We start from the raw sequence: 14821 nt of genomic DNA, 5'->3' as shown, positions 1-14821 counted from the left end.
GAAGGGGAACCCGACAATAACAGCCCGGACCCAACCGCACTGCCCGACACCGAACACTCTGACATAATTGGAGGCTCTGCCAATGAAATAACACCTTCAGCCCACGTAATAATGGCCGTCATCGCCTCGTGGACAGAACCATTCCTCGCCTACCTTACTAGGCAGGAACTCCCCGAGGACCAAAATGAGGCATGCTGCATAGTGCGGCGATCTAAAGCCTATAAAGCCCATGAGGGAGACCTTTATAAGAAAAGCACTACCTGAGTCCTTCAAAGATGCATCTCCGAAGAGGAAGGGCGGAACCTCCTGGCTGAAATTCATGCCGGACTCGGCGGTCATCACGCTGCAGCTCGGTCCCTTGTAACCAAGGCCTTCCGTACAGGCTTTTATTGGACGACGGCCCGGGCAGACGCCCAGGACTTAGTGCAATGATGCGTCGGTTGCCAGCTTTTTGCAAACCAAAGCCATATGCCACCCACCGCCCTCCAAACTATCCCCATCACTTGGCCCTTCGCGGTCTGGGGGCTTGACATGGTTGGACCCCTTAAAGGCGGAACCCACAAGAAAAAATACTTATTGGTCATGGTGGATAAGTTCACCAAATGGATAGAAGCCAAGCCTGTTAAGACGGCCGAATCCGGACCGGTGATAGACTTTATATCCGGGGTTGTACACCGTTACGGCGTCCCCCACAGCATCATCACTGATAACGGCACGAACTTTATGGCCGATGAGCTAAAACTCTGTGCAAAAACATGGGCATCAAGCTCGATTATGCTTCCGTCTATCACCCACAAACTAACGGCCAGGTCGAACGTGCAAATGGTCTTATCATGAGCGGCATCAAACCCAGATTAGTGCGGTCCCTTAAGGAATCTAACACGCACTGTGTAGAGGAGCTCGACTCCGTACTCTGGGGGCTGCGGACCATGCCGAATCGCACCTCCGGATACACACCATTCTTCATGGTGTACGGCGCAGAGGCAGTTTTGCCCTACGACATAATTCATGACTCACCTCGAGTGCGCATGTACGAAGAAAGAGAAGCCGAGCTCGATCGGCAGGACAGTTTGGACGCCTTGGAGGAAGAGCGTGACATGGCAAAAGCCCGTTCTGCATTCTATCAACAGCAGGCTCGAAGATACCAAAGCAGAGAAGTACGGGCCAAAAATTACAATGTTGGTGAATTAGTTCTACGCCTGCCGGACAAGAAAAAGGACAAACTCAAGCCCAAGTGGGAAGGTCCCTTCATAATTGACCAAGTCCTGACTGGTGGAGCGTACCGCCTGCGAGATGTATCGGATAACCAACTCGAGCCGAACCCATGGAACGCAGCCCGTCTCCGAAGATTCTATGCCTAGCGTCGGACTCTGTGTTCGTCTCCTTCCTCTGTCCATTTTTCATATACTTTCCGTCTTACATTTCTCTCCTTCTCCCCTCCCTCTCTCTTATAGCCTTAAAAGCTCATAAAGTGAGGCGCTATCCACACTCATTAAACCTGGGGGCTTCTTTAAATAGAAGCTTATTATACGGGCTTCATGCCCAACACATGTGTCACACTTCCGCATGTACCTTTTATTCACCATTATATGCATCGATATGACTTAAGTTTTGGCCAAGCTGGGTTGCCTGGCTCCTGTGCTTACCCCTACGTTCCCGATTGTTCGGCTAGGTGGTAAAGGGAGCACCTCTGCGATTGTTACTGTCGGGTCAGCCGGATGTGTACCTCAGACTGGGTGAAGCCGAAAGCTAGCGTTCTTAAGGGAATATTCGGTCGGTGAACTAAAGATGATCTTTTTTCACCTATTTATCTATACGCCCCCAGATGTTTTTCCTGCGTCTCTTTTCGCAGAATGGACATGCACCTTAGGGCATGCCTCCCAGGGAAAGGAACCCCTAACGGAACTATTCTCCCTGGAAGATGTTTCTTACTAACCATGTAATATAACATAACTAGTTGGGCACTTGTCTGTTCAAGCACTAATGACCCCTACACCTGGTCTCCATGCATACCCCGGTTCTTATATAACCGCGAGGGTATTCGGACACACTCCGGACCATCAGGTCCCGAGGTTGAAGCGAAAAGGTCAGCCATGACAAACGATCTACAATCCGGCTAGAAGGCATTACACATGTCAATTAAAATTACATAGTCAATATGACTAATTGTATTCCTCTTCAATACCATCTAACAGGCTGTCTAGTTTGCAGTCCTGTTGGGAATACTTTGTGGCCAATTCTACTTGGCCGTATACTAAGCTCACAGGGATCTCCTTCCCATCGGGCCCCATGGGTCCGACCTCGGCCATGTGGTTTGGGTCAGCCTTCGTGTACCGCGTCTTCACCATGGCCCAGGCCTCCCTGGCGCCTTGATGGCAGGCCGACATCTTCCACAATCGGAAGCGCCGCCGCGCTCCCTTCAGCTTCTCTACAAGCTCTCCAAGGCCTTCGGGCATGGAGACGGATGGCCACAAGGCCTGGGCGATGCCTTGCATCACCTGCCAAACTCGCTCGTGCAGTTGTGAGAGCTCGGGAAGAAGGTCACCCGTAGAACCGGGCATTTCCTCTGCAGGACGACCTGTTAGCATACCTACAGACATTACTCTGTTAGTCGACTTCCTCGCCGAACTCTTTTTTCAAAGTTCGTTTAAGAACTTACTAAATATGCCGCGTCGAAGTCGCTGATTCTCCTTAACGGAATCCAACAGCTGGGCACGAACATCCTTCAGTTCAATGCCCAGCTTGGTGTTGGCATCTTGGAGATCGTTCTTCTCCCGTCTCACCTTTGTCAGCATGCTCTCACCAGCCTTTAGCTGGCGTAGGAGTTGTTGCTCTTCCAGATTTAATCCGGCGCCATCTGCAATTTCATTTGTCACATTTGCACCCATGCCGCACTTCGCAAAATACTTATCTTTCGAAGCGTATACTACCAGAGGGGGTCTCCTTGGGCTCCCCTGCTGCGGCTAGTGCGGCCTCAAGTTGGGCTTTGCACTCTTCCAGCTCCTGGGACAGTAGGGTATTCTTTTGTGTAAGAACCTACATAACACATGATCCTTAAATCAGTTATTCTAACTGTTTCAAGTCTCAGGGTCTACTGGTATATATATAATTACCAAAATTTTCTTACCCGTATGTCTTTTACATATTGCTCCGTGGCTCTAGCTAGACCATTTTGAGCGGCACGGAGGTATGCATCTCCCGAATTGAAGGCATCCAATTCCTCTTTGGAGAAACAAGTGTCGCGAAGAACTGTCCGGCGATGCCTGTGGTTCATGGCACTCTCCACCTCGGAATTGGTGGCAGACAGCCTGTCCGCATCCTCTGTCGGAGGAGTGAGTGTCCGGTGCGCGCCTTGTGTTCGCCTCCGCTTCCGGACCAGGCTTTAGAGCCTGGCTGGTGGAGGCGCGATTGGCAACCTCTCCGGATATAGTCCGGCGAGGTCTCTTCGTCCTGAAGAGAGCACGAGCGTTAATATGCCTTGAAGGAATAACACCTGGGAATAAGATGGCGCGCTATACCTTTGCGCCGACGTCTCAGTCCGGACCGCATTTCTTTTCAGCCCGCGGGGCCATGCCGCCCCTCGTTGGCTAGTCGCCGCAGGCTCGGCCTCCCGTCTCAAGGACCTCCCCTGCAAAACACGGTTGTCATACGACAATCGAAAACACGCGAGGATAGATCCCCTTTCAAAGTGTTGGGACTTCGGTCTCAGTTACCAGTGAGGCTGGGAGTAGCCCTGGGTAATCGGCCGTAATGGCCACCAAGGCATTGTCCTTGCTCAATTGATGAAACACCCCATCAATCAGCTCCACAGATAAGTCCGGATCCTCTTGAGAGGCCGGGTCGAGGGACCGTCCCGGATCCTCGGGCTGTGGAGGAGGGCTGTTTATTTCTTTAACAGCCTGGCGCAGTTCCCGCATTGAAGTCGTTAGACTGAATATTTAACGATGGGAATATAAAACGGATGGGCAAGTAAAAGTGTCCACTTACCCAACTTGGGGGATTGTACATAGAAAATCCATCATGTGGGTTGACGCGGAGAAATTCCTCCTCTTCTCCCTTGTACAAAGCGGACAAGATCTTTATTAGAGCGGCAGCCGAATGTGGCCCCTTACGACCGTGGCGGGTGGCGTCGTCCTCCCCGTTGAAGTCCCACATGGGGTGGCCTCTATACTGAAGCGGCTGCACCCCTCGCATGATGCATGCGGCCATGACCCCGATCATGGTCAGTCCGGAATGAGCTAACAATCTTATCCGGCCCATCAGGTAAAGAACGTCCTTGTCACTTTCCCTTTGAGGGCTCCATGGACGCCAGCTTAGGCGCTTCTTTAGGGGAGCACTGTCGAACTCAGGGAGGCCGATCCGGACAGGATCCGGCAGCGGAACGTCCTCTATATAAAACCATTCTGAAGGCCAGTCCTCGGACGCCTTCTTTGGGGTTCCGGACAGATATCCGGTCCTGGCAATGCGCCACACTTCGGCTCCGCCCACTTGATATATTGACCCCTTCTGAGAACGGGGCACAAGGAAGAATAGCCTTTTCCACAACGCGAAATGAGCCTCGCAGCCCAAAAACAGCTCGCAAAGGGCTACGAAGCCCGCGATATGCAATATGGAGGCAGGCGTGAGGTTGTGTAGCTGGAGGCCATAGAACTCCAGGAGCCCCCGGAGAAACGGATGAATTGGAAATCCGAGCCCTCTATTAAGTAAGGGACAAGGCATATCCGCTCTCCTTTGGAGGGATTGGGGGCGCTCTCTGCTTGCTCTCCGCCATTATAGGTGGCACGTCCGGCTCGAACCGGGACTATATAGGCCGGGGGGAGAAATCCCTTGGTCTGGAGCGTCACTAGCTCGCTGTGCGGGATGGAGCATCTCTCCCAATCTCCAGGCTGAGGGCTGGAAGGGCGAGAGGAGGAGCTGCGGCGGCCGGCCATGATAGAATGGACCTTGGTCGGATACGCTCTGATGAATACTCGCGGAGGGGAGAAGGTGTGGTTTGGATCTAAATCCTCATCCCCTCAAATAGGCGGCTCATTCATGCGACTAGGGGTGTAAATGTAAAAACACCCAGACTTTTCGTATTCGTTTGACACATGGAAGACGGCAATTATTGGGCGTAGAAGCCAAGGAGCGCTAGATTTACAAGAAATCGGACATTATTCAACAGGTACACAGAATTTGGAGGAGAACCCGCCTTGCAATGCCGAAGACAATCTGCGCACCGGACTCGTCGTCATTGAAGCCTGGTTCGGGGGCTACTGAGGGAGTCCTGGATTAGGGGGTGTCCGGATAGCCGGACTATACCTTCGGCCGGACTCTTGGACTATGAAGATACAAGATTGAAGACTTCGTCTCGTGTCCGGAAGGGGCTTTCCTTGGCGTGGAAGGCAAGCTTGGTGATACGGATATGTAGATCTCCTACCATTGTAACAGACTCTGTGTAACCCTAGCCCCTCCGGTGTCTATATAAACCGGAGGGTTTTAGTCCGTAGGGAGAACAACAACCATACCATAGGCTAGCTTCTAGGGTTTAGCCTCCTTGATCTCGTGGTAGATCTACTCCTGTACTACCCATAACATCAATATTAATCGAGCAGGATGTTGGGTTTTACCTCCATCAAGAGGGCCCGAACCTGGGTAAAACATCGTGTCCCTTGCCTCCTATTATCATCCGCCTTATACGCACAGTTCGGGACCCCCTACCCGAGATCCGCCGGTTTTGACACCGACAGGCACCGAGACTGCTAGGGTTTCACAAAGAATTGAACTCGGTCACACCAATTTGCAATTCCGGGTCAAACCAAGAATCACATGTGCAATGGCCTTAGCCAAATCGGTGGAACCGATTTCAACAACTCGGTTGGTCCCAGATGATTTTGTTGAAAACCTAACCCTTAATTTTCAATCCACAACTAAACTACGGAGTGATTTCGCTTGATAGAGTGATCTCAATCGTGGCAAGATACATGGCAAAGCAATGTGCTAGGAATCGGAGTGAGATTAGCACAAGGATCAAGTCCATACCCTAAGTGCGGCGATGGACCTGCTACGACGGCAACGGCGGAGACGATTTCCGTTGACGGCGGCGGAGACCAGCGGTGGGAGGCAGCTGGCGATGAGGAGGACAATCCAGAGACCCAGGGAGGCAGAGCAGGCTGAGCGCGAGCAAGGGGGTTTGGAGAATTTTCCAAATTTTGGCCCGGGGATATATATAGCCTGACCCTGTTGGTGTGACCGAGTGGAACAACTCGATGGCACCGAGATGCATAACTGCAAGCAGTTACTGCAACTTGGTGTGACCGAAAAGTTCAAATCGGTTGCACCGAGATTCAAAACCTAGATCGACTTACTGATCTCGTCATGACCGAAATGGATGAATCGGTCAGACCGAAACACACAAAGAAGTTTTGGAAGTTTAAGTCTATGACGAATCGGGGACTCCGAGTGCTCCTCACACAGAGTGGTTTGAATCTGACTTGATCAAACTTTGTGATGTAGCATGAATGGAGTTTGAGACAAGAAAAGCATAGATAGCTAGAGAAGGTTCTTAGGCATTCCTGTCCATCCACTTGGCAAAAGAAAAGGAACCAAACAATCAAAACAACAAGTGGATGTCCTCGAATGAGTAAATTATGCAACCAACATGCTCACACAATAAAATGGCAAATGAAATATGTGGCAAAGCATGCACAACCAATTCTAGCATCTATCAAGCAATTGGCGATGACTAGGTCATCTATATATGAGTATATTGACTTAGGAGTTAAATGAGAACATTTGATCATAGGTCATACTCATCGTTTAAGCACAAGTGGGGTTACCACTTTTACATAAAGCGTTGTTGTGTTCGCACCATTAGAGTTGCTTTAGCTCAATTCTTAGAGTAAAGCTCCCCCTAGATGTGAGATCCCCCGTAAGAGGGATGAACTAACCTTGAGTTTTGTCGATGATGACTTCATGTAGGTGTTGAAGATGTGGATGCTCAATGTTGATTTAGATCATTTGGAGCAATCCTTTGGAGTGAGTTGCACTTTCAATACCTACACGGGTTTGTCCCACAAGGAACAAACAAGGATATCCATAGACATAGAGTGATGCACACACAAGATGATGTCTATGAAAGCATTTGGTTACCTTGTCCCTTGTCTTACCATCAAGAGGGTTTGTGACTGAGTGAAGTATGTTGGCGGAGTCACCCTCAGGAACTCTCTAGTTCTTCTTCTTCGGGATCCACGTCATCTTGATGGGAATCCTTGAAGTTGTAGTCGTACTTGATGAAGTAGAACTTGATGTAGTCTTGGGAACCCACTTAACCAAGGCCTTGGGTGCTTCTTCAAATGCATCAATTTCCTCTTGAAGCTTATCCTTTCCTTTTTGCTCGTGGTCTTGTGGTGGAAGATCATCTTGAGCTTGTGTCCCTTTGAAGGAAGTAGGATGATACTTCTTTTGTTGAGGAACAAACTTCGTCTTGGGGTATTGATCTTCTTCCCACTCAACTCCATTGGCATTGAACTTTCGTTCAAAACCAGCACCTTAGTTCTTCCGGTGCCTTCCTTGCTTGCGTACTATTTCCTCGAATTGCTTACTCCTGGAAAGGCTCTTGTAAACACATTTCTCTATAATTCCCTTCAATAAGCTATTTTCTTGCTCAAGTGTAACTTGGATAAGAGAATCATTAGTGGAATCAAGAGAACTACTAGAAGCAACAACATTGGATTTAGCATGATTATTGTTACTACTAGAGGAAGAATCTTTCTTGTTCTTGTTACTAGACTTGACTTGAGGCATGTAAGTGGATAAGAGTAAACGCTTGGCAATGTAAGAAGAACTTTTCTTGCGTAGATCATCATTGATTGCCTTTAAGAACTCATGCTCTTGCTATTGTAAATCAAGATCACCTCACAAGTCGTCTTCATCACTATTGAAATCAACATACTCGGGGTGTGATACCTTTGGGCCTTTAGCCATGAAGCATCTTCCAAGTCCTTCATTTGGTGAATCAAATATGTCGTAGGAGTTGGTTGACACAAGTGCTAGACCGGCAACACCTTCATCTTGAGTATATTCGGAGTCAGAGTGATAGCTTCTCTCGGAGTGATTGTCGGAGTCGGAGCCGGATACCCATTCACCAACATGAGCTTGATGTCTTCGTTTTGTGTAGCTCCTTGATGACTTGTCCTTCCTTTCCGAATCCTTGCTTCTCCGGGATGTTCTTCGTTCGTAACGATCATCTCTACTCCTTCTCTCTCTTAATGGTGATTCTTCTCTTCTACTTCTTATTTTTTGATAATCTTATCTTCTCTTGTAGGGTGTCGTACACTCATTGGAATAGTGTCCGGGTCTTCCACAAATGTAGCAATTTCCCTCTCGACTAGAAGATCTTTTGTCATTGTAGGACCTTGACTTGGAACTTCTCTCTTTGCTTCTACTCTTGTAGAACTTGTTGAAGTTCTTCACCATTAGGCTCAATTCTTCATTCAAGGTTTGTTTATCACTTGATGATGTGGGAGCTTCACATGAGGCTATGTAAGCACCACTTGACTTGTTATGGAGCTCCTCGTTATCCTTGAGTGACATCTCATGAGCAACAATTCTTCCAATGACTTCTGTTGGCTTGAGATCTTTGTAATTGGGCATCATTTGGATCAATGTGCATACGGTATCATATTTTCCATCCAAAGCTCTTAGGATCTTCTTGATGATGAATTTGTCGGTCATCTCTTCACTTCCTAAGCCGGCGATCTCATTTGTGGTAAGAGCAAGCCTAGAGTACATTTCAGTGACACCTTCACCATCCTTCATTTTGAACTTGTCAAGCTGACTTTGAATCACATCAAACTTGGATTCCTTGACGGAGTCGGTACCTTCATGCATATCAATCAAAGTATCCCAAATTTCCTTTGCATTCTCAAGATGGCTGATTTTGTTGAATTCTTCGGGGCACATTCCGTTGAAGAGGATATCACAAGCTTGAGCATTGTATTGCAGCATCTTCATCTCTTCCGCGGTAGCTTCATGGTTCGATTCTCTCCCATCGAAGAATTCACCTTGCAAGCCAATACACACAATAGCCCATACGACGGGGTTATGTCCAAGAATATGCATTTTCATCTTATGCTTCCAACTAGCAACATTAGTACCATCAAAGTAAGGACATATACGGTGGTAATTTCCCTCGCTAGACGCCATACTCTCCTAGGTTGTGAAACCAAGGCTATGACTAGCAAAAGCTATGGAAATCAAAGCAAATGGAGACCAAGGCTCTGATACCACTTGTAGGATCGAAAGTATGTCTAGAGGGGGGTGATTAGACTACTTGACCAAATAAAACTTATCCTTTTCCCAATTTTAGTTCTTGGCAGATTTTAGCAACTTTAGACAAGTCAAGCAATCTTAACACAATTCAAGCAAGCATGCAAAGAGTATATGAGTAGCGGAAAGTAAAGCATGCAACTTCCAAGATTGTGAAAGGAAGGGTTTGGAGGATTCAAATGCAATAGGAGACACGGATGTTTTTGTCGTTGTTCTGATAGGTGGTGCTATCGTACATCCACGTTGATGGAGACTTCAACCCATGAAGGGTAATGGTTGCGCGACTCCACGGAGGGATCCACCCACGAAGGGTCCACGAAGAAGCAACCTTGCCTATCCCACCATGGTCGTCGCCCACGAAGTACTTGCCTCACTAGCGGTAGATCTTCACGAAGAAGGCGATCTCCTTGCCCTTTCAAACTCCTTGGTTCAACTCCACAATCTTGTCGGAGGCTCCCAAGTGACACCTAGACAATCTAGGAGACACCACTCTCCAAGAAGCAACAAATGGTGTGTTGATGATGAACTCCTTGCTCTTGTGCTTCAAATGATATCTCCCCAACACTCAACTCTCTCTCTCATAGGACTGGATTTGGTAGAAAGAAAATTTGAGTGGAAAGCAACTTGGGGAAGGCTAGAGATCAAGATTCATATGCTAGGAATGGAATATCTTGGCCTCAACACAACTGTAGGTGGTTCTCTCTCAGAAAAAGTAAGTTGGAAGTGTAGGTTCGTTATGATGGCTCTCTCCACGAATGAAGAGGAGGTCGAGGGTATATATAGCCTCCACACAAAATCTAACCGTTACACACAACTTGCCAATCTCGGTGGGACCGAATTAATAAACTCGGTCGGACCGATTCAACAAATCTAGTGACCGTTAGGATTTTCGGTGGGACCGACATGCAACTCGGTAGGACCAATATGGTTAGGGTTAGGGAATAACGTAATCTCGGTGAGACCGATTACACAAACTCGGTGAGACCGACTTTGGTAATATGCTAAACAGAGAGTTGGTCAGGTAAACTTGGTGGGACCGATGCGCTCATTTCGGTGAGACCAAAATGTTACGAAAGGGAAATAGAGAGTTTACATTGCAATCTCGGTGGGACCGATCGCTCATCTCGGTGGGACCGAAACGTTACGAAGGGAAACGGAGAGATTACAATCCCATCTCGGTGATACCGAGATCCCTATCGGTGAGACCAATTTGCCTAGGGTTTGTGGCAGTGGCTATGACATCTGAACTCGGTGGCGCCGGATAGAAAGAATCGGTGGGGCCGAGTTTGACTTTTGGTTTAGGTCATACGTGGATGTGAGGAAGTAGTTGAGGGCTTTGGAGCATATCACTAAGCATTTAGAGCAAGAGCCTCATTAAGCAAAACCTCATCCCTCCTTGATAGTATTGGCTTTTCCTATAGACTAAATGTGATCTTGGATCACTAAAATAGAAAATTTAGAGTCTTGAGCTTTGAGCTTGAGCCAATCCTTTTGTCCTTAGCATTTTGAGGGGTCCACTTCTCATCCATGCCATGCAAATCATTGAGCTTTCATGAAATATTAATCTTGAAATAGCATTAGGTCAATGAGCTATATGTTGTTAGGAATTACCAAAACCACCTAGGGATAGTTGCACTTTCATAACGCGCCCGGCCGCGATCAAAACGGTGCCCTGTAGTAGTTTTCCGACCACCTCCTGAGCCGCACCGCCGCGTTTTGACTCGCCGGCGTCGCTCCGGCGCCGTCCACCGACGTGGCTAGGTGGGCCCCACCCATGAGATGCTGGCCAGTGGGCCCTGGTAGCCCAATTGACTGGGTTGACCCAGTCAACTGCTGACTAGGCAGCCCAGTGGCACTGACATGCGGAGCCCACGCCATAAACGCATAAAAATAAATAGATAAATTACTAATTAATTAAATTGGTTAATTAAAACCTTAATCTCTCACTGACTACTGGGTCCCACCCACTAATTAACCCATTTAGTTAGTCTAAACCCCCTGTTAGTGCCCCTGACAATGAGATATGGGTCCCACTGGACCCACCTGTCTGGTTTGACTGGTCAACCGAGGAGTTGACCTGCTGACATCACTCTGATGTCATGCTTGCGTCATCATTCACTGTTCTGGATAATGTTGGATTTAAATAAGTAAATAAATTCAGAAAATCAATTAAACTTTAGAAAATCATATAAAACAATTCGTAACTCGAATGAAAATACTTTGTACATGAAAGTTTCTCAGAATGACGAGATGAATCCGAATACGTGGCCTGTTCGTCCGCCACGCATCCCTAGCATATCAAACATGCAACTTTCCCCCACCGGTTCATCTGTCCGAAAACACGAAACGCCAGGGATATTTTCCCGGTTGTTGCCCCCTTCGCCGATATCACCTACTACTGCGTTAGGGCACACCTAGCACCGCTACTTGTCATGTCATGCATCGATATGCATCTGTTTGCATTGTATTCATTGTTTCTTCCCCTCTTCTCTCCGGTAGACTACGAGACTGACGCCGTTGCTGGTGCCCCGGTCGACTATGTTGTTTACGACCCCTACTTGCCGTAGCAACCAGGCAAGCCCCCCCCCCTTGATCACTAGATATCGCCTATTCTCTCTCTACTGCTTGCATTATAGTAGTGTAGCATGTTACTTCTTTCCGTTAATCCTATTTTGATGCATAGCCTGTCATTGTTGCTACAGCTGTTCATACCTTACCTGCAATCCTAAATGCTTAGTATATGATGCTAGTTTATTATCAGTGGCCCTACATTCTTGTCAGTCTGCCATGCTATACTATCGGGCCGTGATCACGTCGGGTGTTGATCACGGGTATATAATATACATATTACACATAATACATGTTGTGACTAAAGTCGGGTCGGCTCGTAGAGTACCCGCAAGTGATACCGATGTTGGGGCCTGAAGGGGCAGCTGGTTCCACCCAGGTAGTGGTGGGCCTGGGTTCCCGACGGCCCCCGACTGTTACTTTGTGGCGGAGAGATAGGGCGGGTTAAGACCACCTAGGAGAGAGGTTGGCTTGGCCCTGGTCGGCGTCCGCGGTTACTTCAAAATAACACGCTTAACGAGATCTTGGTATTTGATCTGAGTCTGGCCACTGGCCTGTATGCACTAACCAACTATGCGGGAACAGTTATGGGCACTCGACGTCGTGGTATCAGCCGTAGCCTTCGTGACGTCAGCGACTAAGCGGCGCGCGCCGGGTTGAACCGCGTAGCGCAACTTCCTTTGTAATGGAGGTTGCTAGGTCTGCTCACCGGCCGCGTACGCAACGTGCAGGTGTGCAATGGGCGATGGGCCCAGACCCCTACGCCATAGGATTTAGACCGGCGTGCTGACCTCTCTGTTGTTGCTAGGTGGAGCTGCGACGTGTTGATCTTCCGAGGCCGAGCATGACCCAGAAAAGTGTGTCCGGACAAAGGGGATCGAGCATGATGGGAAATGTGGTGCACCCCTGAAGGGAAGTTGATCTATTCGAATAGTCGTGTCCCTCGATAAAAGGATGACTCGTAGTTGTACCTTGAACTTATGACAACTAGAACCAGATACTTAATAAAATACACCCTTCCAAGTGCCAGATACAACCGGTGATCGCTCTCTCACAGGGCGACGAGGGGAGGATCACCGGGTAGGATTATGCTATGCGATGATACTTGGTGAACTTACCATCTACTCTCTTCTACATGTTGCAAGATGGAGGCGGCCAGAAGCGTAGTCTTCCACAGGACTAGCTATCCCCCTCTTATTCTGGCATTCTGCAGTTCAGTCCACATATACTACCCGCATTCATTGATACCAATGCACATGTAGTGTAGCTCCTTGCTTGCGAGTACTTTGGATGCGTACTCACGGTTGCTTTGCTCCCCCCTTTTCCCCCTTTCTATATTCGATTGTTGCGACCAGACGATGGAGTCCAGGAGCCAGACGCCACCGTCGACGACGACTCCTACTACACTAGAGGTGCCTACTACTACGTGTAGGCCGATGACGATGACTAGGAGTAGTTTAGGAGGATCCTAGGCAGGAGGCATGCGCCTCTTTCGATCTGTATCCCAGTTTGTGCTAGCCTTCTTAAGGAAAACTTGTTTAACTTATGTCTGTACTCAGGTATTGTTGCTTCCGCTGACTCGTCTATGATCAAGCTCTTGTATTCGAGCCCTCGAGGCCCGTGGCTTGTATTATGATGCTTGTATGACTTATTTTATTTGTAGAGTTGTGTTGTGATATCTTTTCGTGAGTCCCTAATCTTGATCGTACACGCTTGCGTGTATGATTAGTGCACGATCGAATCGGGGGCGTCACAATGTCCCAGGAGGGCCTATCCCCGACAATTTCTGGTTTGTGTGGGAAGGACCCCCCTATCGCCCACACTCACTTGGCGACCGTTCCAAATGCCGTTGCGGAAAGGGGTTAAAAACCATTTGTATAGCACCGATGCGTACCAGTGTGTGTGATGTTACTCATACTACTAGTAATAGCTATGTTACCACATCACTCTCTTTCTTCATTAATTACTTGCCACATCATTTATTTTGTCTAAATATGTGTGATGTTACCACCTATGTTACTCCCATTGTCGGTAGTCTTACGCCTTGCTTATTCCTACGGTTTTTGGTTGTTTGGTTGTTTGTAGTTAGCATATGTCCAATTTCAATTGCCATCTTTGGTTGTTCGTAGTATGCCTAGTTTATTTCAGCTATTAACAGTGTGATGTTCTATATGTTCTAGTATGAACTGTGTAGTTCAATTTCATTAATACCAATTTTAACAATAGCTCTGTGAATGACTATATTTGGTTGTTGTTAAGCATGTTGTACTCCCTCCGAATATTTTAAGTTCGCATACAAGATTTCTCTAAAGTCAAGCCTCGTAAAGTTTGACCAACTTTATAAAAAAATACCAACATTCACAATATGAAATCAATATCAATACATGTTTCATGACTTAAATTTTCATATCGTATAACTTTAGCATGGTAGATGTTGATATTTTTTTCATACAAATAATGTCAAACTTTATGAAGTTTGACTATAGACAATTCTTAAATGCAAAGTAAAAAGGACAGGAGGGAGTATTTAACATGCCTTTCCATTTGATTTAACAATGGCACTGTTTGGATACTCTAACTTAGCTAGAGGTTAGAGTTAGTTTCTAGCTCATGATAGTTAAAACGGAGAGAGAGATTGGTGGAATAGTTGATTGTATTGCTTGAGCCTCGTGGGCATATATATAGGAGTACATGGTCACCTTGGAGTACAAGTCAAGGTAGAATAAAACCTACGCTATCCTACGTTTCCTAAATAACAATGATACTCAACAATGACTAACCATGAACTAACTCTAGCCAAAGAGGTGTTTGGATGACAGTGTTAGATTGACAATAAATGCACTATGAGAACTAGCCCCAATCATCACCTATTGGGTGGGATAGTTGTTTTGGGTGGGTTAGACGCAACTAGCTCAAACTAGCCCTCATGTTTCGATACTTTAGG

Source organism: Triticum urartu, chromosome 2A (genome assembly GCF_056163025.1).
Source record: "Triticum urartu cultivar PI428250 chromosome 2A, HENAU_Tu73, whole genome shotgun sequence".
Classification (NCBI taxonomy): Eukaryota; Viridiplantae; Streptophyta; class Magnoliopsida; order Poales; family Poaceae; genus Triticum; species Triticum urartu.
Note: the sequence above shows the minus strand (reverse complement) of the source record.